Consider the following 26,812-nt stretch of genomic DNA (forward strand, 5'->3'; position numbering starts at 1 on the left):
TACCTGCTTCCTCCTCAGCCGACCGGCAGGGCCCCGCCCCCGGCCCGCGCCCCGCCCCGCGCCCCGCCCCGGGGCACGCAGGGGCTGCCATGCCCGCGCAGTTTTCCGCCCAGCGGGCTCCTCCTCGGTCCCGCCCCCAGCCTCTCTCCTTGCCCTTTGCCTCCGCCCCTCGCCCCGCCCCCGGGCCTTGTCCCGCCTCTCGCCCCGCCCCGGGGCACGCAGGGGCTGCCGCGCTCGCGGAGTTTTCCGCCCAGCGGGCTCCACCTCCCGCCCCGCCCCCTGCCCTCGCCCCGCCTCCAGCCCCGCCCCACGCCCCGCCCCACGGCACGCAGGGGCTGCCGCGCCCGCGGAGTTTTCCGCCCAGCGGGCTCCTCCTCGGTCCCGCCCCCTGCCCTCGCCCCGCCTCCAGCCCCGCGCCCCGCCCCGCGCCCCGCCCCGCGGCACGCAGGGGCTGCCGCGCCCGCGGAGTTTTCCGCCCAGCGGGCTCCACCTCCCGCCCCGCCCTGACAGCCGCGGCACCCGCGGTCCCGAGTGCCCCGAGTGCTCCGAGTTCTCCGAGAGCTGCGGTGGCCCGGAGCTCCTGGAAGAACTAGATCGCGGCTCTCGAAAAGTCGTCCGAGAGAGCCGCTCACTGGGGCCAGGTGAGTGGGGGCCCGGGCCCGGGCGGCGGCTAGGGTGCGCCGGGGCACCCCCGGCTCGGCCCTGCGGCTTCCTGGTTGCGCAGCTTGGGGCAGGGGTGTCGGCCGCCCGGCTGCCCCGCCCGACCCACCGCGTGGCGTTTGAGGCTAAGGGGGTACACCGGCGCTGGGCACTCGTGTCCGGGACACGTGATCTTGCCGCGGGTGCCGGGTTAGGGGCTCTGTCCAGGGCTTGGGGTGGGTGAACCTGCGGGCAGCAGGCGACCGGGCTGGAGCGCGGGCCGTCCGGCCACCCTCGGCCCCTCCGGCCCAAATGAGTTGAGCAGCGTGCGTGCCGCTCCCGGCCGGCGACCCGAGGAGGAGGAGGAGCAGGCTGCCTTCAAGGTCTCTCCCGCGGGGCTGGGGGGAGGCGGTTCCTGGAAGCCGCTGCCCTTGTGGCTTCCTTGTGAGGGATCTAGGGAGTGACTGGGAGAGTGCGGGTCGGCCCCGGCGCCCGCCTGCCTCCTGCGCTCCTTGCAGGGGACTCGCGACTGGAGAAGCGGCCAGGGGTGCTGCTGGGCAGACTGGGGAGGGGGAGGTCGGGCTGGAGACAGCCTGCCCGGGACCCGCCCCTCTCACCGGGGACCTCTCTGAAGAGCCCTGGGCTGCCCCCTCTGCCGGCCCTCACTTTGCCGCTCCCCGCTGCCCTGCCCAGGTGAAGGGAGCCCGGCCCCGCCCGCCGGGGTGAAAGACTGGCAGGGCAAGGCTTGGGAGCCGGCTCGGCCTTTATGGCCCTGGTTATGTTGCCGTCAGTTATCTGGGATTCCAGAGGCATTAGCTGGGCCCCCTCCCACTGGGCACTCTCTGTGCTCCAGGCTATGCACTGACAACAAAGGCCCTGGGGTCCGTGCTGGATCCCTCATGAGACCAGTCCCTGCCTTGGGCTCCCCATCTGCAGAATGGGAATAATAAAACCTACCCCGCAGGCTGGTGAGGGTTCAGTGCTCACGTGCAGACCGGTTGGCACGTGTGCTCGTTGGTGCGCCCTATCTGTGGATGTCACAGGTGGATGCCCCCCCCCCCCCCCCCGCCCGGGTTTAGGTGTAAGGCAGGGCTCAGCTTGAAGGGGAGGAGCTGTGTGGGTGAACAAGGTAATAACTGTAGCAGTTATGCCCTCGCAGGCTTGCTGGCTTCCTTTCCTGAGCCTTCTTAGCGTGTGTGGCTGTGTCCTCCTGCTGTGCCCTCATTACCCCATCTTACCCTCTCACCACCCTCCTGGGAGCCATCCAGGTGCCCCTCTGTGCCCCGGCAGTGGAGGAGGTGGCCCTGAGCCACCCTGCCCTCCGCCATTCCTCTGTGACTCACCTTGTGTACTGTTTGTAGGGCCGTGGTCTCATGGTCCACTGTCTCTAGGGGGTGGGGTCTGTTTCGGACTCACCTCTTGGTCTTTTGCAGGGCCCGGGATGGGCCTTGTCTTCTCGGGTGCTCAGGCAGTATCCACTGACCGAAAGCATCAGATCGGGGAAGTGGTCTTCCTGTGGTTAAAGTATTGGCCTGCAAGCTGGCTTTGGCTGGGCAGAGCCACGGTCAGAGGGTGAGGTGGAAACGGATCCAGCTGGGGAGATGGAGAAGGAGCTGTCGGAGGCCGGCTGGCCTGCTTTATTTAGCCGGGACAAGGGTGCTGGAAAGGGCCCTCCCTGCCTGGACTGCTGTGTCTAAAAGGCCAGGATTGATTAGTGATTCCTTGGCCACGCGGTTGGGGAAGTCTGGGATGACGGAAGTGAGAGTTGGGCCACAGCAGGTTAGGAGCTCACTGCAAAATAAAGAAACCCAGTGTGGGCAGGAGGTGATGTGGAACTGCTAGATCTGCCCGGGCCCAGGGCCTTCCGGAACGCCGCTCCTAGATGCACCACTGTCTGCCTCTCTCCATAGCTGCCAGCTTGCTTCTTAAGCCTGAAGCAGCTCCTGGCACTTGGTCCCATGAGAGAGTCTGGTGGGTGTGTTCCACAATGAAAGCCAAGGGAACGCACCCACCCGGGTTTCCCTGGACTTGATCTCTTTGCGCTGGGAATATCAGGAATTCGAGTGGTACCCAGATAGGAAAGTCCTGGGGCCACATGAAGAAGCCCAGGTTTCCCGGGCAGGAGTCTACAGACTTAACATGAGTTGTTGACGTTGGATAGAACTTCCTGATAACTTCCTGCCTGACCCTAACCCCTGGAATCCAGGAGAGAAAGGTCTGATAGTCACATGCTTGGGAGGATCCTACTAGTCCAGGCTGAGCACTGACCTGAATCGCAGCTGGCCTTGTCTACACTGATGGGAGGAAGTCATGGGTGGGGGCAACTGAGGCAGCAGAGCACAGAGTTCCCATCTGTGTTGGGTAACCTGGACCGGAGCTGCCCAGGGCCCCTGGGTTCAGGACGATAAAATGAGAATCAGATGAGCAGATGCCTGCAGAGGGGGGTGAGATCAGTTAGGGGGCCGTGATGATGCTTTGGGGTCGTCGGTGTGTTACGGAGCCTGTGCAATGGGAGAGGTGTAAAGTCATAGTGTTCAGTTTCTGGGGCCTGTGCTTTGCTGTGCGAGGGAGAGAGGTACACCTGGGGTGTGAGGAGGCTGGCCTAGAGGAGGTGAGAGGAGGCCGAGGGATTGTGTGGCTCACTGAGCCTGGGGCCCGGTGGTGTCTCTTGGGGGAAAGGGCGTGTATGGGGTGGGGGTGGGGGTGTGATAATACACAAGGCCATGGCTATTTTTCAGGGAGTAGGTGACAAGGCATGTTTCTACTGAGCTCTCTCCCTTAGTGAGTACCTACTGTTTGCCTAGCCCTGTCCTATGTGCACAAAAGGAGAGGCCACCCCCACTCACCCTGGGCTCGTCCCCAGGGGTGTCCTTGGGACATGGGACACTGGATGAGCACTGGGTCGGGTCTGGAGAGCGGAGGAGATCTGAATACATTTAAGACGAGTTGTGGCTGCAGTGCCTTCCAGATGCCAAGCCGGCTGATGGAGCTGGGGCTGGGGAGGGGTCTGGGCTAGGCAGCCGGTTCTGTCTGGGTTGTAGTTGTGATTCAAGTCAAGGGCAGGGTGAGATCCAGGAAGGCTCCTTGAACAGCTGAGTTAAGGAAGATGAGCTGAAGTGGGGCGGGTGAGTCACAGCAACCTGGGGAGGCGGCTTCCGGGAGGGAGTCGGAGAGGCTAGTGTGGTAGGTTGGTGGGGGTGGTGGGAACAGGCCGGTTTGGAGTGAATGAAGGGGGATTGCAGGCTTTGAAAGAGGTGTCGCCGGGAGAGACTGGTTCTGCCTGCCCAGCTCACCCGCGGAGGGGCCTGCAGCTGGACGCCCCCACCCCCATCCCTAACCTTGTTCAAGCAGACAGAGGCACCTGCGCCTCTCAGCAAACGGCTTCGTTCTGTGCACTGTGTTCTGCAGTGTGTGTTTCCGACTTGCTTGTCGTGGACGATGGCTCTGGGTCACCGTTCTTCAGGCAGAATTGCCTGGTGTGGAGTTACCGTGGTTGTCTTTCCCTGCCTGCCAGGCGCTGAGATTGTTTCTTGTTTTTATGGACTTGAAACGCTGTTGGTGTAAACAATCTGTAAAGACCCTGATGGGGCTGTCAATGAAGGCCTTTATGTAGGAAGAATTGACATTTTTATGACACTAAGTTTTCCAAATCAAAGATTTACAAGCCTTGTAATAGTTCTTTATTAGATAGTAAGAATGAGATTCTTTTTCTTAAAGATTTACTTATTTATTTTGAAAGAGTTACAGAAAGAAAGGGAGAGACAGAGATCTTTCATCCCCTGGTTCATGACTGCCAGCACTGGGCCAGGCCAAAGCCAGGAACTTCATCCGGTCTCCTGCGTCAGTGGTAGGGACCCCAGCACTTTGTCCATTCTCCCTGCTTTTCCTAGGCCAGTAGCAGAGAGCTGGATCGGAAGTGGAGCAGCCAGGACGTGAACCAGTGCCCGTATGGGATGCTGGCGTGCAGGTGGCAACTTTACTGCTGTGCCACAACACAGGCCCCTGTGAATGGGATGTGCTATAATTTTAAATGTATATACATAATGTTTTACCTTTTTTTCCTGTTCTTTGGTCATTAACTTCTTGGCTTATCTTTATTCACTGCTTAACTATGATTTATTTTGTGGCTCTCCTTTTAATATATTAATTGGTTTATTTAATTATTTTAAATAAAAAAGCCTATAATGGTTAACTTCTTCGTTTGAGTGCCGTTCTAGCTGATGGAATTTTGTAGGAAGTGACCACCTTTCCAGTTTATCTACTCACCTTGGAAATCAGAAGATGGGGTCCCGAATTTCCACAGAGACAGATTTTTGGAATATGGTTATTTTTTCTTGTTGACTACTAGTTTTATTGGTTTGTGATTATTGAATGTGATCTTACTGGAGTGGATCAAGTTTTCTTTGTGATCAGTATTAAAAATCTTCATGCATTTGAAAGAAGAAAATAATTTTTTCTGTGGGACACAGACGTTGGACAAATCTATTAAGTTGAACTTGCTATTTATAGCCTTATGTAGCCATCTATCAAATTCTGAGAGATGTGTCAAAAACTCCCACTATAATTTTTTTAAAGTCCAGTTCTGCTTACATGTGCAGGAATTCTGGGTTTAGGAATTTATAGCTTTCATGCTTATTGTACCGTGCGCCATTTCTTGCATATTTTATGCTTTTGGTCTTTTTTTTAAAGATTTATTTATTTGTTTGAAAGAATTACAGAGAGAGAGGGAGAGATTGAGAGAGAGAGAGAGATCTTTATCTGCTGATTCACTCCCCAAATGGCCACACTGGCAAGGGCTAGGCCAGGCCGAAGCCTGAAGCTTCTTTTGGGTCTCCCACGTGGGTGGCGGGGGCCCAAGCACTTGGGCTGTCTTCCAATGCTTTCCCAGGCCATTAGTGGGGAGCTGGATCAGAAATGGAGCAGTCCAGACACCAACCAATGCCCATATGGGATGCTGGCATGGTACACACTGGCCCCTGCTTTGGGTCTTTGGCCTTAAATTCCATGTTTTCTTTTTCTTTTTTTCTTAGAATTTTTAAAAATTAATTTATTTTACAGCTAGAGTTACAGACAGTGAGAGAGAGAGAGAGAGAGAGAGAGAGAAAGGTCTTCCCTCATTTGGTTCACTCTCCAAATGGCTGCAGTGGCCAGAGCTGCACCAATCCGAAGCCAGGAGCCAGGAGTTTCCTCCCGGTATTCTATGCGGGTGCAGGGGCCCAAGCACTTGGACCATCCTCCACTGCTATCCCAGGCCACGGCAGAGAGCTGGACTAGAAGAGAAGCAACCGAGCAACCAGGACTAGACTGGTGCCCATATGGGATGCCGGCGCCGCAGGCAGAGGATTAACCTAGTGCACCACGGCGCTGGCCCCCATGTTTTCTGCTTTAGGAAAATATATGGCCAGGTATCAGGAGAATCCCTTTTTCCTTTATAGTTCTAAAATTAGCAAGTGCATTTTATAAGACAGTGAGGCTCAGAAACTTAGAGGCAGGCATTGCCCAGAGGGCATTCAAGCCGTGCCCGTAGGTTCACTCGAGCAGTTAATAAGCAGGTCTTGCTTCTCAGCTGGCTGCTAACTGTGAGTTCCCGTCCCTGACAGTCCTGCTGGTCTCCACCGTAGCCAGGCCTTTAGGGTGTGAAGGATAAAACGAGATTTGCCAGCGAACTCCAGGGAGGTGGCCTGGAAACCTCTCTTAGTCTTTCAGTGTTGCTATGATAAAATACCTGAGGCTGGGTGGTTGCTAAAGAAATGAGATTTATTTAGCTCACAGTTCTGGCGACCCAAGAGCATGGCCCTGACAACTGCTCAGCCTCTGGTGAGGGCAGTGGGCTGCGCCTCAATGTGGTGGGGAAGCAGCACGTGCGAGAGAGACTGCACAGGGGATGCTGGCCTGTGTGTCACAGTCAGCGCTCACAGCCACCCACCAGGCCCACAACAAAGCCGTTCCTGAGAGATGGGCATTGATCCCTTCCAAAGAGGGGGCTCCTGTGGCCTAATCACCTCCCACTAGGCTCCATCTCTCTCTCTCTCTCTCTCTCTCTCTTTCTCTAGGTTTATTTATGTTTTTAAATTTGAAAAGCAGGGTGACAGAAAAGGAGAGAGAAAGAGAAAGAGAGATCTTCCATCCACTGGTCAATCCCCAAATGCCCACAACAGTCAGGGCTGGGACAGACTGAAGCCAGGAGCCCAGCGGGTGGCGGGGTCCACCTTCTTGAGCTGTCATCCACTGCCTTCCCAGGCACATTAGTAGGGAGCTGGATTGAGAAGTGGAGCAGCTGGAACTTGAGCCAACACTCCGATAAGGGACGTGGGAGTCCCAGGCAGTGGCTTAACCTGCTGTGCCGTCTCTTAAGAGGCCTACCACCTCTCAGTTACACCAGGGACCGAGCTTCCAGCACAGGGACTGTTAGGGGACAAGCCACACCAAAACCCAGCAGAACCTCTTGTCTGCCTTTGCAGTGCCTGTCCAGGAGACGGATGCTTGGACGTGACGCACACATTTCCTTCCTTGTTGGAGGCAGCACCATGGCCTCTCTCTCTCTTCAAGGGAAGGGACCAAGAAGTTAGGATGCAAAAATTGACGTGGACCAAATTCTAGAAGCACAGACTCAGGTCCCCCAAGTCTTAGGCTGTTCTCTGCTTGTGCTTTAGTCTCATGAACTGCCACAATGGACTGGAGTGGCCTTAGCTTTGTTTTACCTTAAGACCCTGGTGAGTCATTTTCTGGGTCCTGTGTTTACAAATAAAGGCAGAGGGCCGAAAAAATGGCTGGAAAAAGCCCTCCGCCTGCTGAGTCCTCTACGTAATGTTCATTTTTCCACCTCTGGTTTTTCTTTGTGTGCCTGGTATACCTTTGCCCTACCCTTAAGGCTAAATCTTTCTCACTTAAATGGGTTTCTCATTAACAGCGTGTGGCTGGGGGTGGAGGAGGAAAGGGGGAAGGCAGTGCTAGCCACAGGCCCATGTGGGTGATTTCTGTCTTTGACAGAGGAGTCAGGTTGATCATACACTTCTGCACTGGATTTTACGCCTGTGTCTCCTTAGTTATTATACCTCTGCTTTCCTTGTCTTTGCCATCATTCCTCTTCCCACCCCACCTGTACTAGGATCCAGGTCTAGCTGTAATTTTTTTTTTAAAGATTTATTTATTTATTTGAAAGACAGAGTTATAGAGAGGCAGAGGGAGAGAGAGAGGTCTTCCATCCGCTGTTTCACTCCCCAAATGGCCGCAACTGCTGGAGCTGGGCTGATCTAAAGCCAGGAGCCAGGAGCTTCTTTCGTGTCTCCCATGAGGGGGCAGGGGCCCATGGACTTGGGCCATCTTCCACTGCTTTCCCAGGCCACAGCAGAGAGCTGGATTGGAAGTGGAGCAGCTGGGATTAGAACAGGCACCCTTATGGGATGCCAACACTGCAGGTGGCGGCTTTCCCCACTATGCCACAGTGCTGGCCCCCTGGCTGTGAATTAAGAAAGAAGCTTGCCTCTTGCTCTTTAGACATCGGAGTCCAGGTTTTGTAGTGTGTGTCCCGTGAGGTCAGCCCAGCACCAGGCTCCTTACATCATGTTGCTCCCAGCATTCTCCGGGGCTGAGGTTTTCAGACTTCGGCTTGCGGGAGAATCACCCTGAGGGCTTGTGCAAGCACAGGTTGCTGGCCCTCCCTGTGAAAGGTTCTAATTTGGGACGTCTTTGGCATAGGCTGAGCGTTTCAATGTCTGACGGGCGCCCGGCTTGTGCTGATGCTGCCGGTCTCAGAGCCACACTCTAAGTAGCACTGTCTGCTGCTGCCCTTACCGGCGTGGCCCAGGATGACCCACAGTCACGGCCGCAGGACCGGGTCCTGCCTGGCTGCCAGGAGCGTTTGGGGGGCTGCCGTGTGCCAGGGTGCAGTGAGTGTTCTTCCTGTTACTAAAGCAACTGAAGGCAGATGGTTGAGGGAGGCTGATCAGAAGTTTCTGGAACACCACCCACTGCCTCCTTACTTTGAAGCAACAGTAGGCCTTCTGTATCCACAGGTCCTGCCTCTGCTGAGTCAACCAAGCCCAGGTCAAAAATGTTTGAGACAAAAAGTTGTGTCTACTTTTGTCATTATTGCCTAGACCGCACAGGATAACCACTGTTTACGTAGCACTTACACCATGTTCAGTATTGTAAGGAATCGAGAGATGATCTAAGGCATGGGGGAGGAAGTGTGTAGGGGATGTGCAAACACTGCACCGTCTTTTTTTTTTACTGCACCATCTTTTTTTTTTTTTTTTTGACAGGCAGAGTTAGACAGTGAGAGAGAAAGAGAGAAAGGTCTTCCTTCCGTTGGTTCACCCCCAAAGTGGCCGCTACGGCTGGCGTGCTGCACCGATCCGAAGCCAGGAGCCAGCTGCTTCCTCCTGGTCTCCCATGCAGGTGCAGGGCCCAAGCACTTGGGCCATCCTCCACTGCCTTCCCAGGCCACAGCAGAGAGCTGGACTGGAAGAGGGGCAACCGGGACAGAATCTGGCGCCCCGACCGGGACTAGAACCCGGGGTGCCGGCGCTGCAGGCGGAGGATTAACCTAGTGAGCCATGGCGCCGGCTGCGCCGTCTTGTAGAAGAGACTTGAGCGTCTGTGGGTTTTGGTGTCCTTATGGATCCTGGAACCAATCTCCTGTGGATAGCGGGGACATCTGTGCTACTATGGCAGTCTTGCTGTTGTCTAAGCCAGGATCACCGAGGTTAGGCAGTGGGGCTGGATTCTCCTGACAGTGGCTGCCCCCTTCCCCGTGGGTGGCTTGGAGTGAGCGTGCCGTTCCCAGCTGCACGCTCTGGACCATCCAGCCCCACGGGGTCAGGGTGCGCACCTGCAAGACGCAGCTTTGGCCTGGGGAGTATCTTGTGTTGCCTCCTCGCAGCTTGCCTTGCTCCGCCTCAAGTATGACATGCCAGTGACCATTTCCAGGGGAGCTGGGGCCCGAGGCTGCACAGACGCCCCAGGAGCGATCACATCTTCTGTACGGCTTGCTTAGAAGGGAAGTGTTTGGGAAGCAGCACTCACTCTCCCGTGCTGTCCTCCCAGGTTAATCTTTGTGTCTCCTGAGTCTGCTCCCCGGCCAGGCAGATGGGATGGAGCCCAGAGGGTGCCGAGCGAGAGGAGAGCCAGCCTGCTCACAATGCATCCTGGACACTCGGTGACATGGTTCTGGTCCCGTCCTGTCCCCCGCAACTCAACCTGAGGCAGGCCGCTCTGCTCCCCTTCCAGTAAAATACGCCTGATGAAGCCAGTGCTCTCGTGAAGTCCCCTCGCAGCTCCCATGTCTTAGTATTCCAGTTCATCCAAACAATTCCAGTTCATCCAAACACCCGTGCGCTGAGAATTGACTTTTTTTCCTAAGACGCGTCTTTCAGAGCCTCGTTGTCCCCTGGCGAGGCTCTGGACACAGCTCGTCGCCAATCTCCCCAGGCGGGACCGCACAAGGTGCCAGCCCTCGGCAGGCAGAGTCGGAGGCACCACTCGGCTATTTTTAATTCCTGGCTTGTGGGTGGGGAGTTGACTGCCTTCACTGAACCTTCTGTAGGCTTTTTGTGTAGTGCCAGTCAAGCTAGTGGAATGCTGCCCCAGGCCCTCTGGCCTGCCCCGATGGCTTAATGGCACCTGTGACACACACTGCCGAGGGGAGGCAGTGCCCCAGGAGGGCAGGGCACGGGGAGGGCTCCTCAGCCCCTGCCCAGCGGAACTGGGGACGTGCACACGCCCTCCCACATCACAGTGAGTCCTGCCGTGGGGCGGGAGGGGGAGAGGGTAATGTCCTCCATGTGCCCTCGCTGCCCCCAGGATTCCCGGTGCCTACGCACTAGATAGAGGCCATCACAGCAGGTGACTCCCAGGGTGTGGAAGGGATGAGTCAGGACCCACTGGGGTTCTGTCAGTCTTCAGTCTGTGTGGAGGACTTCCGGGGCATCCCCGGGCCAGGTGTGGTGGAGGGCAGAGAGGGGAGAGGCCTGTGCTGTAATCTGCAGCGCTGACTCCCATGGAGCTGGGGGGGGAGCGAGGAAGAAGTGGTCCTGGCTCGGACACTTGGTAGCTGTGTGGCTTTTTGTGTCAGGATCCTTCACTGGGCCTTAGTTCCTCCTGGTGAAAACATCTATATAGAGGGTCATTGCAAAGGTTAATGAGGCGCTGCTTAGGAGCTAACAGGCTGTGTGTGCCCATCCTTGGAACTTGAAAAAGGGAGCATTATTAGAACATTGGAGGACGTAGGAAATACTTCAGGCCAAGTGCTGAGAGAGTTCCTGGATCCTTGGGGGTGGGCTTCTTGGAAGAGATGGGACTCCGTTTGGCTTCAGGAAAGGCCTGGAGACCCCAGGAGGACCAACTGTGCGGCAGTCCTACAGATGAGCTGTAGAGAGCTAAGAGCGTGGGTTCCCTGGTCTGCTCGGGGCTGGGGAGAGACCCTTTGTTGACTCACCGTTAGTTAGTGGCCCCATGTGATGCTTGGCCCAGCCTGGGATGCCAGCTGCAGAGGGGCAGCCATCATGAGGCCTGTAAGAGCATCTGCCTGTCCACTGGGCCCTGTGGGTTCTGGCAGGGCCCTCCTGTGGTGTGCAGTGGGGATGTTGTTACTGTTCGAAGAGCAGCATATGGGGAGACCTGGAAGAGCTGTTGCAGCCATCTGGGGAGTGAACCCACGGATGGAAGACTGTGTGTGTTTGTGTCTGCCTGTCTCTTCCTCTCTGTCTCCAACTCTGCCTTTCAAATACATAAATAAATCTTAAAAAAAAAAAAAAAAAAAAAAGACGACGACGACGAAGAGGCGCTGGTGTTGTAGCTCAGCGGGTTAAGCTGCCGTCTGTGATGCCAGCTTCCGTATGGGCACCAGTTTGTATCCTGGCTGCTTCCCTTCTGATCCAGCTCCCTGCTAATGCACCTGGGGAGGCATCGGAAGATGGTCCAAGTGCTTGGGTCCCTGACACTCCACCTGGATGGAGTTCTAGGCCCCTGGTTTTGGCCTGGCCCAGCCTTTGCCATTGTGGCCATTGGGGAGTAAAGCAGCAGATGGAAGATTTCTCTCTCTCTCTCTCTCTCTCTCTGTAACTGTCTTTTTTTTTTTTTTTTAAAGATTTATTTATTTTACTTGAAATTCAGAGTTAGAGAGAGGAGAGGCAGAGAGAGATAGGTCTTCCATCGGATGGTTCACTCCCCAAATGACCGCCATGGCCGGAGCTGTGCTGATCCGAAGCCAAGAGCCAGGACTTTTTCCAGGTCTCCCACGCGGGTGCGGGGGCCCAAGGACTTGGGCCATCTTCTACTGCTTTCCCAGGTCATAACAGAGAGCTGGACAGGAAGTGGAGCAGCCAGGACTAGAACCGGCACCCATATGGGATGCCGGCGCTTCAGGCACTTCAGGCTAGGGCGTTAACCCGCTGCGCCACAGCGCAGGCCCTGTCTTTCAAATAAATAAATAAACTCTTAAAAAAAATAGAGTTTTAAAAAAATAAAAACAAGAGCGGCCCTCGTAGGGGCTGTCTGGGAGAGGCTGCCTGTGTCTTCCGGGCGGGGTGAGGTGCCGCAGCTGTGTGCAGCAGGAAGAGACACTGAATTTCTTCTGAATTTGAAGGGGCTGAACATCCCCAAGAGGTGGGCACAGTCCCTTAGCACTGGGGGATGGGCAGTCCAGAGGGTGTCTCATCCCCCACTCTTCCTGGGCCTCTGCTGGGACAAGGGTCGGGGAATACTGACCCACGGCGCTGAGGTGAGGCGGCTCGTTCCACCCCTGCCCAGAGGGCTGTGGGTCAGCACCCCTTGTGAGGACAAACGCTGATGCCTGTGGGGACAGCCCGGATCGTGGGGCGGGGGGCAGTCAGCTGTGGGGCCAGCAGAATGTCACCACACGGAGGAGTAGGACCCTTCTGCCAGATCTCCCGTGTTTCCGTTGGTAGCGAGTGAGGTCAAAGTCTGTGTTTTGCGGTGCCTCCCCTGCCTCCCTTAGGAGATGTGTGTGAGCCAGGAAGCCTTCACCCGCCCCGGGGGCCGGGTTGGGCGAGGCCGAGAAAGCACGATGAGTCCTGGGTTTGCCCTGGCCCATCCGGGAGAAGCCAGTCTCCCAGACAGCCCTCCGTGCAGCTCCATGACAACGCAGCTCCCTGCTCCTCTTGGGAATACTGCTAAAACCCCGGGGCATGTTTTCCTGGAAAAGCAGGGTGGTGTTTATCTCCCCGGCTGGAGGGAGAGCCTGGTGCCCATCAGGGCTTTACTCTGGAGGAGTGGAGCCCAGCCCTGGTGGAGTCTCTAAGCTCATGAAGCTGAAGCCGCAGACCCCCACCCCCGCCAGCCCGGGCCTGCTGAGGCTCTGGGTGGGGCCCTAGCAGTGAAGTCCCTAAGTCACGTGCTTAATAAAATTTGCGGAAGCCGTAGGAGGTTTTATGTTCCTCCCTTAAAGAGGACTCCTTTTGGTCTTGTGTAAATGTGGATGCTGCTGAGAGGCCAGAGACTGGGAGAAATGACTCTGCTAGCAAAAGGTGTTTTGTTTCAATTTTTTTTTTTAAGATTTATTTTTATTTATTTGAAAGGCAGAATTAGAAAGAGAGAGATCTTCCATCCACTGGTTCACTCCCCAGATGGCCACAATTAGCCAAGCTGGGCCAGGAGCTTCATCCAGCGTTTCCACTTGGGTGCAGCGGCCCAAGCACTTGGGTCACCCTCCACTGCTTTCCCAAGTGCATTAACAGAGAGCTGGATTGGAAGTGGGGCCCAATGGGATGGCAGCGTTGCAGGTGGTAACTTACCATGGTGCACTATAATGCTGGCCCCTTGTTTTAACTTTTACCTAGAAATACATGTTTATTTTTTCAGAAAGTAGTTGGGTTCTCTACTGGATAGTTCAAATGTGCTGATAGATGGTAAGGGGTGCTGATTTTATTATTATGCTTTATAGCATCTATATGTGTTGTATTTATTGGTACACCGTGGAAATATTCCATAATAAAAAACGAGAAAAGTGAAATATATTGATCCGGAAGACTTAAAATGAAACAAGTGGTTCCCTGAAGAATCCTTGCCCTTTCCCAGTTGCTCCAGAGTTAACTATTTTTAACTGTCTCTGTGTCTCATAAGTTTGTGTTACTGTCTCTTAACTCATTAGTTTAGCCATGGGATTGATTGTATCAATATTTAAGGCATGCATTATGATGACCATAAACTACATTTTTCATTGCTGTGCCAGGCAATTGGCTGTGGCTCCCATGTGTGTTCTACACTTCTGAAATGGACACTTTCCCACTTTTTTTAGCTGGCTGTAGATTATCAGCTGAGGGTAATTTTCATTCAAGATTTTGAAGGTTGGGGCTGGTGCTGTGGCCTAGCGGGTAAAGCTGCCGCCTGTAGTCCCAACTGCTCCACTTCCAATCCAGCTCTCTGCTATGGCCTGGGAAAGCAGTAGAAGATGGTTCAAGTCCTTGGGCCCCTGCACCCACGTGGGAGACCTGGAAGACGCTCCTGGCTTCGGATTGGTGCTGCTCTGGCTGTTGCAGCCAACTGGGGAGTGAACCAGCGGATGGAAGGATGGAAGACCTTTCTCCCCCCCCCCCCCCCTTTGTGTGTAGCTCTGACTTTCAAATAAATAAATCTTTAAAAAAATTTTTGAAGGCATTGTTCCATTGTCTTCTAGTTTCCATTGTGGCTGTTAAGAAAGCCAGTGTCATTCCAGTTCCCCCAAAAAACAGCCTTGGCTCCTTTCTTTTCCCCAGCAAAGTTTCAGTGTCTTGTCTTTGCCTCTTGTTCTCAAATTACACAGTGATTCAGTTGCTGATGGTCTTTTTTCCTTCCGTTGGCCTGCCACTGGTAGTCCTCTCAATAGAGAGACTGATTCCAGTGTTGAGCAGTGTTCTTGTAACTTTGATAATTTTCTTGCCCTTATTTTTGCTTTTTTTTTTTTCTTTTGTGGAACTCCTTTTATTCAGATTTTGAGATCCCTACATCCTTTTGTTTCTTTGTCCTGTTTGATTTTTTTTCTCCTGGATTTTCTTGACTTGATCTTGTAAGCTTCCTGTTGAACTTTTAGTTTCCGATCTCACATTTTCAGTGTGTGAGCACGCCGGGCCGTCCTCTGATTGTTCGGCTTCCGTGGCGTCTTTGGCTTGTTTTACGGATGCAGCGTTTTTCCCGTCTGTCCCTGCTGGCTTTCTCTCTGTGTCTGTTTCCTCCACTACCCTCTCTCTGTTTTAGGGCCCCTCCCTTTCTTGTGGGACCCCTTTCCCAGATGTCTGTGATCCTTTGCTGTCTGTTTATATGTAGGGGGCGATAGTGAAAAGTCCATGCGTGGAGCGGATGGGAAGCTGTTGGGATCTCGTAGCATCTCTTCTCCCCTCGCTGTCTTTCCTGGAGGGCTGCCATTCCCCAGTATTGCAAAATTCATCGCTCTCAGCCCTGGCCTTCCGCAGTTCCTGCTTTTGTAGGCAACAGGTCCTGCGTGCACTGCCACTGACTGCAGAGCCCGGGGCAGAAGGAACAAAGCACCGAGTTGGAGAAGCAGGTCCGAGCCCCCTCTCTGAGCATGGAAAACCTAGGCAGACGATAGCTCTCGGCTCCGGAGTAGGAGGGCAGCTCCCTTAGGAGCTTGCTGCGTTGCCTTGGCATGCCACTTGGCCCCCTTTGGTGGTCAGTTTCCCCGTGCGTGGAGTGGAGAGACAGGGTAGGGTGGGTGGGAGTGAAGGGAGTCGCGTGGCAGGATCCTGGCCTGGTCAGCCTGTGACTGCTCGGCCTGCACTAGGGAGGCCGCCCGCCTGTGCCTTTGCTCAGAGCATTTGCATTGCTGGCTGGGTGTGTCTTGCCCGACCACACCACGGTGACTCATGCTGAGTGACCTTTGTCAAGCTCCTGTCTCCAGGTGTGCTGGAGAGGCGAGCACCTGCTCCCTCTGTCCATTGTTGGAATCTGGTTTTCCACGGTCTTGGTGGAGTAATGCAGCCTTGGTCAAAGAGCCTGCTGAGGGGGGCAGACAGGGAACAGGTCTCTTACTCAGAGGCCGGGCCTTTTCAAAGAGAGCACCCGGAGAATTGGGAGGGAAAGAGGGACGGAGTGGTCACTGCATGGGCCAGCTTTCTCTTGCTGCCCTAACAAATGACGGCAAGCCGTGGGTGGTAAAACCTGGGTATTATAAAATGCACCATTGTAGCCATTTTTAGGTGTGCAGTTTCGTGACAGTTCCCCACTCATCTGGAGAGCTTTTCCTCTTCCTGAACTGTGTCCATATACTCAACGTGAACTCCGCCCCACCCCCTGCCCCCAGCAACATTCCACTTTACGTCCTGGTGAATTCCACTGCTCCGGGTACCTCGTGTGCGTGGAATCCTACGGTATCTGTCTTTTTGGGTCCTTAGAAGGTCATCCGTGTTGTAGCCTGGGTCAGAGCATCCTCTCACGGCTGGGTGTGTGGCTACACCACGTTTTGTTATCCGTTCTTCCATCAGCAGGCACTGGGTTGTTTCTACCTTTTGGCCGCAGTGCACAGCGCTGCTCTGAGAAAGGATGACAAATACCCGGTCAGTGTCCTGTTTTCCTTGCGTTTGGCTTTAAACTCAGACGTGGGATTGCTGGAGCGTACGGTGGTTGTTCCATGTTTAATTTTTCGAGGAACCCCCATGCTGTTGCCCGTAGTGGCTGACCATTTCCCCATATTGCTTGCTAATCTACAGCTTTGTCTCATGTCCTCCTGGGTGTCCTGGCACTGGGCTGTCTCCCCTCCCTCTCCCCGCCTGCAGAGGCCCCTCTCTGCCACGCTTGGGTTCTTTCCTGCTGTTCTTGTCATTCTTCACCCAGCCAGGACAGGTCCTTTTCTACTAAGGGCTCTTGTAGTGGGATTGGGCCCACCGGGATGGTCTAGCATCTTCCTGGGTGCTGGCCATGACCGTGTCTGGATGGTCCATCTGCCATGTAAGGTGACAGTCCCAGGTTCTAGGGGCTCTCGGGGATATTTTTGAAGATCCTAACCAAGGGACCCTCTGCCTCCCTCTACTCCTTCTCCTTACCAACACTGGCCTGAGGGCCCCCATGACTCTAATGGCTGGCTCGGCATTCCCGTCATCTGGTAGACCACACACACACACACACACACACACTCAGTTGGTCACAGAGTAAAGCTAACTGTCACACTTTACAGAGCTTGTTCCTGTTCTTACTACATTCAGTCCTCCAAGCAATCCAGGGTAGGTGGGGCAAGTGATGTCTTTACAGAGAGCTTGGAGGTTCAGAGAGGTCTGGTTACCCAGGGAGGGTCACACAGCAGGTCGTAGGGTTGGGACTCTGACTTCCAAGCTGATGCTTCTTGAGGGGCAGATTAAAATGATTAGCGATAGTACCTGTTAATATGCATCTCTACCTACTTGGTGGAAAGCTTTGTATATGATATTAGTGCATGGATCCTCACGGCCGCAGAGTCAGGTGCATATACGTTCCCTCCTACGTCAGGAGAAAGGCTCAGAGAGGTCAAGCAGTATGTCCAACTGGAGCTGGAATCATTGTCCTCCCTGGGGTCACTCCACGGACCAGCAGCAGTGTCAGAAGATGACATCACAGCTGTGTGGGCCTGAGTAAAATTCATGCGGCACAGCTGATAAGTCTTGTGACCGTTCTGTGACATGTGTGGCCCTTGATGGGGGCGTGTGGGCTGTGCAGAGACGGGGAGCTGGCTTGGAGGGTGGGTGGGAGAGGGACCTGCTGAGTTCACATTGGAGCCAGAGCAGGTGATGCATAGGCTGCGTGGCCCGGGATGAGTGGCTCCCTGCCCTTTCTCCACCACATGAGGGGAGCGCTTAGAATTCCTCGTGGTCCCTGCCTGCTGAGCCACATGCAGGGTGCAGGGCTCAGAATGTGGATCACCTCGGGGAGAAGGTGGGAGGAAGCCGGGCTGGAATTTCCAGGGAGTAGGGAGCGAAGAGGATAGGTACCGGGAAGCTCACACACCCCTGGGACCTGTGCTCACTTAGCATCAGCCCCTACCATTGTTCTGCTGGTCCATGCTGTGTCTCGCTGGTGGTTCTGGGAAAAGCCCCTTCTGAGCAGGCGGTGAAGCCGGGAACAGCTGCCCACTGCCCATGTGGACGCAGACCTGTTTCCTCCAGCAAACACAGCCACAGTTCCCCTTTTTGAGGGTGTGTGTGTTTGCTTTGTTTCTTTTGGTTCTGTCCTAATCGGTTCCGGCTGTTGTTATGCAATGCCATAAACCAGGTGGCTTATAAACAACAGACTGTTGCTCATGGCTCTATGGGCTGCACAGGCCTACGAGGGGTCATGTGGATCAGGATTTCAACAAACTTGGAAGGACACAAACGTTAAATCCACAGCGGGTCCTGACCACACCTTGGGCGTAGGGCTTGGGTCAGGTGCTTTCTCTGTTGCCACTGTGTCCACAAGAACCGCAATGTCTGCAGAGACCACCAGCTGAGACCACATCGCGTGGCTGCCCAGGTGCCATCCGGAGGCGGGCACTGTATCCATGTCCACCCTCCTCCTCTGTTGCTTGCTTCCCACATGGTTGGCACTTGCTGAAGTGTTGCCTCTCAGGGAGCCCGCTGGGTGTGGGCATGGCTTCCAAGGGGAGCTCTCCTCCTGGAGAGGCACAGCCCAGACCTGCAGAGAGCTGGGCGGGAGTGCAGCCAGAGATGGTCCCACATGGAGGGCATGGCCCCCGACCCCTCCCTGCCTCAGCTCATAGGACCTGGGCCCTCCTCCCAGGCAAGCTCCTCCCAACTCTGGCCTCCCGGCACCTTCAGTTTCTTGCCTCTACTGCTTCCCCACTCCTGGAGCAAGCTCCAGACACCCAAGTGTGTGGAAGGGATGGACGGAGAACATCGCCATCATGCTTTCTCCATCACGAGGTTGGCAAATCCAGGGCAGCCTATACCCATGTGCTCTGCGCCCACCCTTCCTCTCCCTCCACACTGTCCTGCCTGCCCCCTTCCATGGTGCTCCCCACCCTTCCATGAGCCCCCACAGTTCTTACACTGGGTATTGCCAAATGGCCTGGGGTCTGCTGGGACCCTCATCCTGTTAGGCATTTTGTATGGGGGAAATTGATATAATGAAAGGTTAAGTGACAATAATAAGAATAAACATATTGAAGTACTGTTATTCCCATTTTACAGACATGGAAAACTAAGGCCCAGAAAGGTTAAGAAACCTGCCCAAGGTCTTATGACTAATAAGGAGCAGAACTGGGATTTGAAGCTGGGCACTCTGGCTTCAGAGTCCGTGTTCTTCTCCACCACCCTACACTGCTTTTTTTTTTTTTTTTTTTTTTTTTGACAGGCAGAGTGGACAGTGAGAGAGAGAGAGACAGAGAGAAAGGTCTTCCTTTTTACCATTGGTTCATCCTCCAATGGCCGCTGCGGCTGGCACACTGCGCTGATTCGAAGCCAGGAGCCAGGTGCTTCTCCTGGTCTCCCATGGGGTGCAGGGCCCAAGCACTCGGGCCATCCTCCACTGCACTCCTGGGCCACAACAGAGAGCTGGCCTGGGAGAGGGGCAACCGGGACAGAATCCGGCGCCCCGACCGGGACTAGAACCCGGTGTGCCGGCGCTGCAAGGCGGAGGATTAGCCTGTTGAGCCACGGCGCCGGCCCCTACACTGCTTTTAATAAAGTGCATAGATCAGACAATACCCCAGTATTTCTAAAGCTCCAGCCTTGAAGCAGGAGTTGCTGGGGCTGCTGCGCTCTGTGGGGAAGCCGAGTGTCGCAGAGAAAGCCCTGGGCCTTGGAGCCTGGCTTTGAATCCTGGCTCAGCCGCCTGAAACCTTGGAGGACTTACTGAACCTCTCTGTGTCTCAGTCTCTTTCTAGTCTGCATTTTGGTATTGGCCTCATAGAGGTTTTGCAAGGTTAATTCCATGTAAAGCACTTAGCACAAGGCGTGGCACCTAAACAGGAACTGTCCCCATGCCCTGATAAGTTTGGGGAATTTGCGGATGGAGTTGAGCAGGCTCCTGTGTTGCAGGACTTCCCAGAGCTTTTGCAATGCCCCCTGTGGATTGGCAGTTACCTGAACGGGGATGTAGAAGTTTCAGTCCGGAACTTACGGTGGCATTTTAGCTGCAGACCCATAGGCTTCATGACTTGCAAGATACTGAATTGGTGTCAGAGTACACAGTTGTGTGGCACTGAGCTGCTTCTGCTCAGCTCTAACCTGACCAGGACTAGCCTGGGGAGAGGGTGCAGGCTAGACCTGAGTAAGACTTTTGGGGGCAGTGGATGGTAGGAGAGCTCAGAAGTAAGGAGGTCTATGATGAAAATGAACAGTGATGCCTGGAGAAAGTAGATTGTGCGCTCGGTCCCTGTAGCTGTGTGGCTGCCACATGCCAGGTGGGTCCTGCTCTATAGAAAGCCAGGGTGCAGAAATCCATTCTGAGGGGCTTCCCACCCTTGCGCAGAGCTGTGGGTTCATAAGTCTTATTCTGCTGTTCCTTGCCGGGCACGTGCAGGCCAAATACTGTGCCCCCTCCTTGATGCTTAAATGATCTTAGGAGCCAGTGAGGGATGAGCTTATAAAGGAGAAAACTGAGGGCCAAGGATGTTAAACCACATGGCCAGGCCCACTCAGCAGCCACCAGCAAAGCAGAGGGCAGGCTCTGCCCACCCTCCATTCCTGTAGGTGAGCCCCGTCACTAGATGGCCAGGGACAGTGGTGACCAAGCCTGTGTTTGTGTTTGACCAGTGCCCTGGAAGATGACATTCCCAGGTGGTGGGGAGATCATCACCTACCTCTCCGTAAGCCCATGGTCCAGGCCTGGCAAAGTCTGGCAGTGACAGGGCCCCCTGGAGCATCCAGATGAGAGGAGTCAGCCCCCCAGGCCTGGCTGGCACAGTGGCTACTTAACTTAGCGTCCCGGCTGTATTACAGTTACATAAATCAATATCGATAGGCATGTTGATACGTAGAGTTACTAAGAGGTACTGTACTGTCATTTAGAGATATGAAAAATGACAGGTGAATTAATAAACAATATTTGGGATCTGCTTCAGAATAATTCAGGGCTGAGAGTGGAATCTGGGTGAATCAGGATTGGCCTTGAGGTGATAATCGTAGTTAAGGTACTCTTCCGTTTTGTGTAGGTTCTCCATGATTAGACGTTGCCAACAATGTCAGTCATTATTAACCGTGCTTTGGTTCTGTGGTTCACGCCTCGGAATTCCAAAGCCACTGTTCCTTGCGCGGTCTGCTAGGGCCAGCTCCGCCAGCTGACTCTGAACGCGTGTCTGTAGCCGAGTCTTCCTCCCCTGTAGCTGGGACAGAAGTGAAGTGATGAGGGCCGAAGCACAGAGGATTTTCTGGAACGTCCAGCCTTGAGAAGTGACCGTGGCAGAGCCCTGTTCCGAGCACACGTGCAGGACACTCCCCTTCTGCCCTTGTTGGAGGGGTCTTAGGGTTGTTTGACAAGGCAGGACCAGCTGGGACCACCACGCCAGCCCCACCTGCAGGCCCAGCTCTCTCTCTCTCTGGTGCGTTTGTGATGTGAGCAAGTGAGTTGGACACCAGATAATCTCCCAAGATTTTTGCCAGTATGAACATTTTGTGAGTCTGGAAGTCTAGAGTGTGGGGTGAAAGCTGGAAGAAGTCCTAAGAGGAAAGAGCTGGTGTCCTTGTCATACCCACCGGGACAAGCCAGCTTGAGGTAGGGTGGGCCTGGTCCCAGCCCATCCTTTGCTGGGCGAGATTCCCAGAATGGGGCTTTGTGAAATAGCATTTCTGTCCTGAGTTTCGGGCTGTGGCCTCCCCGGCCTGCCCCATTCCCTGGGGAGGGAGACTCAGCTGCTCCCAGGCAGTGTGTGGAGGGCATGAGCCGCTCAGACTGGCTCAGGGGTGAGTGTGCATCTCCCCCAAACAGTATCAGGGGCATGCCGGGTAGGAATGTGGACTGAAGGGGGAAAAAAACAAGACAGAAGCACCTCCCCTTCTTTTTGTTTCTATTTATTTATTTATTTGAAAGGCAGAGTTAGAGAGAGAAAGTTTTCCATCCCCTGGTTCACTCCCCAAATGGCTGCAATGGCCAGAGCTGGACCGATCTGAAGCCAGGAGCCTGGAGCTGCATCTGGGTCTCCCACGAGGGTGCAGGGGCCCAAGCACTTGGGCCATCTTCTGCTTCCCCAGGCCACAGCAGAGAGCTGGATCGGGAGTGGAGCAGCGGGACTCCACCTGGCGCCCATATGAGATCCCGGTGCTGCAGACCACAGTGCCGGCCCCTCCTGTTGAGTTTTAAGAGCTCTTTGTTTTGATAAACAGTCCCTTTATCATATGTGTGTGTTACAAATATTTTTCCATCCTGTGGCTTTTCTTCTATTTATTTTTTTAAAGATGTATTTATTTATTTGAAAGACAGAGTTACAGAGAGAGAGCGAGAGCGAGAGCGAGAGCGAGCGAGAGAGAGAGAGAGAGATCTTCCATTCCACTGATTCACTCCCCTGATGACTGCAATGGCCAGAGCTGAGCTGATCCGAAGCCAGGAACCAGGAGCTTCTTCCCAGTCTCCCACTGGGTGCAGGGGCCCAAGGATTTGGGCCACCCTCTACTGTTTTCCTAGGCCATAACTGAGAGCTGGATCGGAAGAGGATCAGCCAGGACTTGAACAGGCGCCCACATGGGATGCTGGCACTGCAGGCTGGAGTCTTAACCCACTGTGCCACAGCACTGGCCCCCTTCTCTTCTGTAAAAAAGTTTTCTGAACTGTGTGGTTTAAACTCTGTATTTAAATTTCCCATGGAATCAGCTTATAGATTCAGTATTTAAAAGCTAATAATACGTGAGTGACTATTCCAGCCATCAGACTGCTAAGGCCAGGGGAGAGGTTCATCCCAGCACAGCCTGCGCTCCTGCCCTGGCCTGCGTGCCTCTCACCCATGCTTCTAGGCCTTTTTCTCTCAGCCACAGTCTGGAGCGGGCCATGTCCCAGCATGAGCCCTGTGCCGCCCTCCTGGGGAGGATTCTTTCCCACCTGTGCCAGGTCCGGCCTTGGCAACAACTTCTCCTCCTCACTCTTCTGTGTCCCAGGAAGTCAGGCTGGACCCCAGCTAATGTGCTTAACCTTGCCTCACTGCTGGCTGGGGCTAGATCCCCATCTCCCACTGCTGGCTCCCTGTTGGCTGAGTGAGGGCATTGAGGCTCTTTTTTTTTTCCGGACAGGCAGGGTGGACAGTGAGAGAGACAGAGAGAAAGGTCTTCCTTTTCCATTGATTCACCCTCTAATGGCCGCAGCACTGCGCTGATCCGAAGCCAGGAGCCAGGTGCTTCCTCCTGGTCTCCCATGCAGGTGCAGGGCCCAAGGACTTGGGCCCTCCTCCACTGCACTCCCGGGCCACAGCAGAGAGCTGGACTGGAAAAGGAGCAGCCGGGACAGAATCCAGTGCCCCGACCGGGACTAGAACCCTGTGTGCCGGTGCCACAGGCAGAGGATTAGCCTATTGAGCTGCGTCGCCGGCGCCGGAAGCATTGAGGCTGTTGTTCTAGGCGGCTTTGCCTCTGGTCTGAACACAGCATCTCTAGATCCCTGCATTTGGGGACTCTGGTGGGTGGCCTTGTGGGGCCTTTGCCATGTGAAGGTATACTTGTGTACCCTACAGGGAGCAGGCCCTTCCCCAGTCCCCGAGAGGCCCACAGGTAGGGCTGCTCCATCAGCAGTGTTACTGGGCTCTGGGGGATTGGGCTGTGTACTGTATGTATATATACTGTGTATTATACTGCAGACCCCGCCCCCGCTGCTAGGGCCCTTTGCTGAAGCAGGAGTTGGTTGTTATGAACAACAAGAGCAGCCACAGGGTGAGTAGGACAGAGCAGGTGGGCATCTCCGGTAAGGCCTGGGAGCCCAGTCCGCATTCAGAAAGGCGTTCTCACAGTTTGGGGTGGGTGGGGTGCCTCCTGGGTGGAGGGCTTTGTGGGTGTGGAATTCCTAAAATTCCCTCCCAGAGCTTTCTAAGCCCCCTTGGGGAAGGACCGCTGAGAGTCCCCCTAAGCTGCCCCCAGGGAGAGGGCTGGGACCCGCCCAACCTGGTTGCTGGCGGTGTGGCAAGACTTCGGATATGTAAATGTGCTTTGTTGCTGCTTTCCTTCCCTCTCAGACACACTAAAGGCCCATCCGAGGTTACTGAGCAAGAACAAAACTTCAGCTTGCTTCTACGCTTTTCCTTGTTTCGCCCTGCACAGAAACTCCCCCATTTGTCTTTGGCCTCTCAGACACACCCGGGTTAATGTCTACCTGGTTATTGCGACAGGGTGAATGGGGCCAAAGCATCAGCGTTTCGGCGAGCTCTAAGCAGTGCTGCTCCAAACATGGCCCATGGCCACCTGGCATCAGCACCCGCTGGAAGTGTGCTGGCCCCGGCCCCTCTGGTTTGGAGACTTGGGGAGGTGGGGTTGCAGTCTGGGGTTTAATGAGCCCAAGTGATTTTACAGCAGCACGGGGAGTCACAGCTGGATGAGACCAGGTGCACAGCTGCAGGGAGGTGTCCCCGGTGAGGAAGGAACGGTGGCATTTGTGCCGCAGCGCACCCAGGAGAGTCAGGACCAGCGGCCGGAAGTCCCCAGAGGCAGGTTTCTGAGAATTGGAACGTCCCTAGGGAGACCAGCTGCTGTCTTGTGCTGGGGGGACCTCCCCAGTGGGTCCTTGTATCCAAGTGATCAGAAGTGGGCATAGAGCAGAGGACGTGCCCTGGCCTGTTGGAGTCCTGGAGTCCCCCACGCACCCCTCCCTTCCCTCTTTGTTGAAGGCCAGGAGTACAGGGGCGTGGTCAGAGCTGCAGGCGGGGGTGGGGGGGTGGGGAGGGGTGGGGAGCTGGTCTGCAGCACTGTCAATCACCGCGTTCCCCTGGGTCCTGGGGAGAGAGGGCTGGGCGGGGCTGGCGGAGGAAGGTGAGTTCCCTCGGAGACCAACCCGGGAGGGGGATGGTAGCCCTGGGGTGCTGGCAACTCCGTGGCCTCGTTTGGGACAACACAGAAGGCAGAGATACCGAGTCCACTGGATACTCAGCAGATTGCTTACTTTTCAAAAAAGGGAGGAAGACTGTAGAATCAGAGCTGCTGACCCCGCCACCCCGTGGGGGGGGGGTTGTTGAGGAGGAGGGCGGCAGCTGCTGGGAGCCAGGCAGTCCACCTGAAGGCTTGCTTTTCTCCCCGGACGCCGCCTGGGCCGGCTGGGGCAGACCTCTGATTAGAACTGGGGGAGTGTGCTGTCGTGGCAGAGCCGGGAGGGGCTCGCTATCGGAGGCCTGTGCCCGCAGTGGTGCTTGGTGTCTGATGTCCACAGCTCTGGAGTGACCTTGGCTGTTTTGTCTCGGTTGCTTGGAAGAACGCCAGCGCTGTGCTTGCCCGATGGGCCGGTATGCAGCAAAGCTGAGCAAGGGTGCTCAGATGTTTGGGCCTCGGCCCCAGGAACCTTAGCAGAGAGAAGCAGCAGGATCTGCCCAAGGCCTGCTGTGTGGATCCAGGGAGAAGGGGAGTCCCTGGGGGAGGGGGAGAAGGGAGGCTGGGGGCCACCCTGCACTCTCCAGACCACACCCGGGGGCCTTTGGTTCTGAAAAGAGCTCAGAGAGAGAAAGTGAGGAGCAGAGGCTACTCCAGGTGCGAAATGGTGTTGGGGGGGTGAGGCAGAGGGGAAAACCTCTGTGTACTGGGGAGAGGGAGACCCTGGGCCTGCAGCTGAGCAGAGTGACCATGGGTTGGGGAGTGGGGAGCAGCCCCTGTGGGGCCCTCCAGGACAGAGCCCAGTGCCTAGGAAGCAGCCGAAGTCCCTAGGGCTCCCCATGCCCCCCCCCCCCCCGCTGTGCCGGTGCAGCGAGAGCCAGCACCTTGTGTTAAGGCTGCGCTGGCCTGCGGTCCCTGCTCTGCGTGGGGCTGCCTGGGACTGAATGGACTCTGTGTGCGTTATTTTCACCCTGGAGAAGCGGCCACGACCGAGAGGCAGGAGAGACGGCCTCCGGAGAGCTCACAAACCCCCATCGGAGTGCGGCCTTTTTTTATACAGCTGTTTTATAATAGTGAATACTTGCACGTGGCAGAAGTTCAAGGGCTGTGCCTAGGAAGGCTCTTCAAACAGTCCATGGCAGATGTGCATTTTTTAAAAACTCTGCATGGGTTTCTAAAAATATTTTGTATCAAAATAAACTTACCTCCTAGTTTCATTTTCCACAGACTTTTTGAACTGCCCTTGTGTAAAGAGTAAATCTCATTTTCAGCCCCAGTTGCACCCCCTTCCCCCCAGAAGCGACCAGTGCCACCCAGTTTCTTGTTTGTCCTTCCAGGCTCGGTCTGTGAATGTGTGTGCACAAAATCTGCTTTGTATGTGTCTGGGTTGTTTTTTTTTTTTTTTTTCCCTCATTAATTTAGTGTGCACACAGTTCTGCCCCCTGGTTAATGATGAAGGTCACTTCACATCCCCTTATATAGAGCTGGCCAATTCTGAAAATAACCACAGAGCATCCGTTGTAGGAGTCGGCTGTGGCTTCTTTCACAGCCTCCCTGGTGAAGGGTTAGACTTTATTTAGTTTTTAAGGTTTACTTTTTTATTTGAAAGGCAGAATTAGAGAGAAAGGGAGAGACAGAGAGAGAGAGAAAGAAAGAGAAAGAGATCTTCCGTCCTCTGGTTCACTCCCCAAATGGCTACAATGGCTGAGGCTGAAGCCAGGAGCCAGGAACCCTATCCAGGTCTCCCAGGTGGGTGCAGGGGTTCAAATACTTGGGCCATCTGCTGCTGCTTTCCCAGGTGCATTAGCAGGGAGCTGGATTGCAAGCTCAGAGTATCTGATATGGGATGTGGGGCTCTCAAGTGGCCACCAAACCTGCTGCACCACAGTGCCATTCCTGTTTGCTTTATCATGCAGAGTTGTTTTTTTTTTTTTTTAATTTTTTTATTTATTTGAAAGTCAGAGTTACAGAGAGGCAGGGAGACAGATCTTCCATCTGCTAGTTCAGTTTCCAAATGGCTGCAGCAGCCAGGTGTGGGCCAGGCTGAAGCCAGGAGCCAGGAGCTACCTCCAGGTCTCCCACATGGGTGCAGGGGTGCAAGCACTTGGGCCGTCTTCGCTGCTTTCCCAGGTGCATCAGCAGGGAACGGGATCAGAAGTGGAGCAGCTGGGACAGGAGCTGGCGCCCATATGGGATACTGGCATCGCAGGCAGCAGCTTTACCCACTATACCACATTGTCCCCTAGCATGAAGAATTTTTA

At 54.9% G+C, this 26,812-nt stretch overlaps 1 protein-coding gene across 1 annotated transcript in view; it reads left to right on the plus strand.

Annotated features, from left to right (window-relative positions):
* The first annotated feature begins 481 nt into the window (after window positions 1–481).
* The window catches only part of ANXA11 (annexin A11), a 44,154-nt gene continuing 17,823 nt past the window's right edge, over window positions 482–26,812 (plus strand). The window contains exon 1 of the mRNA XM_062214263.1: window positions 482–641. The gene's annotated coding sequence lies outside the window, so the exon portion shown is untranslated. The remainder of the gene's footprint in view (window positions 642–26,812) is intronic.

This window comes from Lepus europaeus, chromosome 17, assembly GCF_033115175.1.
Source record: "Lepus europaeus isolate LE1 chromosome 17, mLepTim1.pri, whole genome shotgun sequence".
Lineage (NCBI taxonomy): Eukaryota > Metazoa > Chordata > Mammalia > Lagomorpha > Leporidae > Lepus > Lepus europaeus.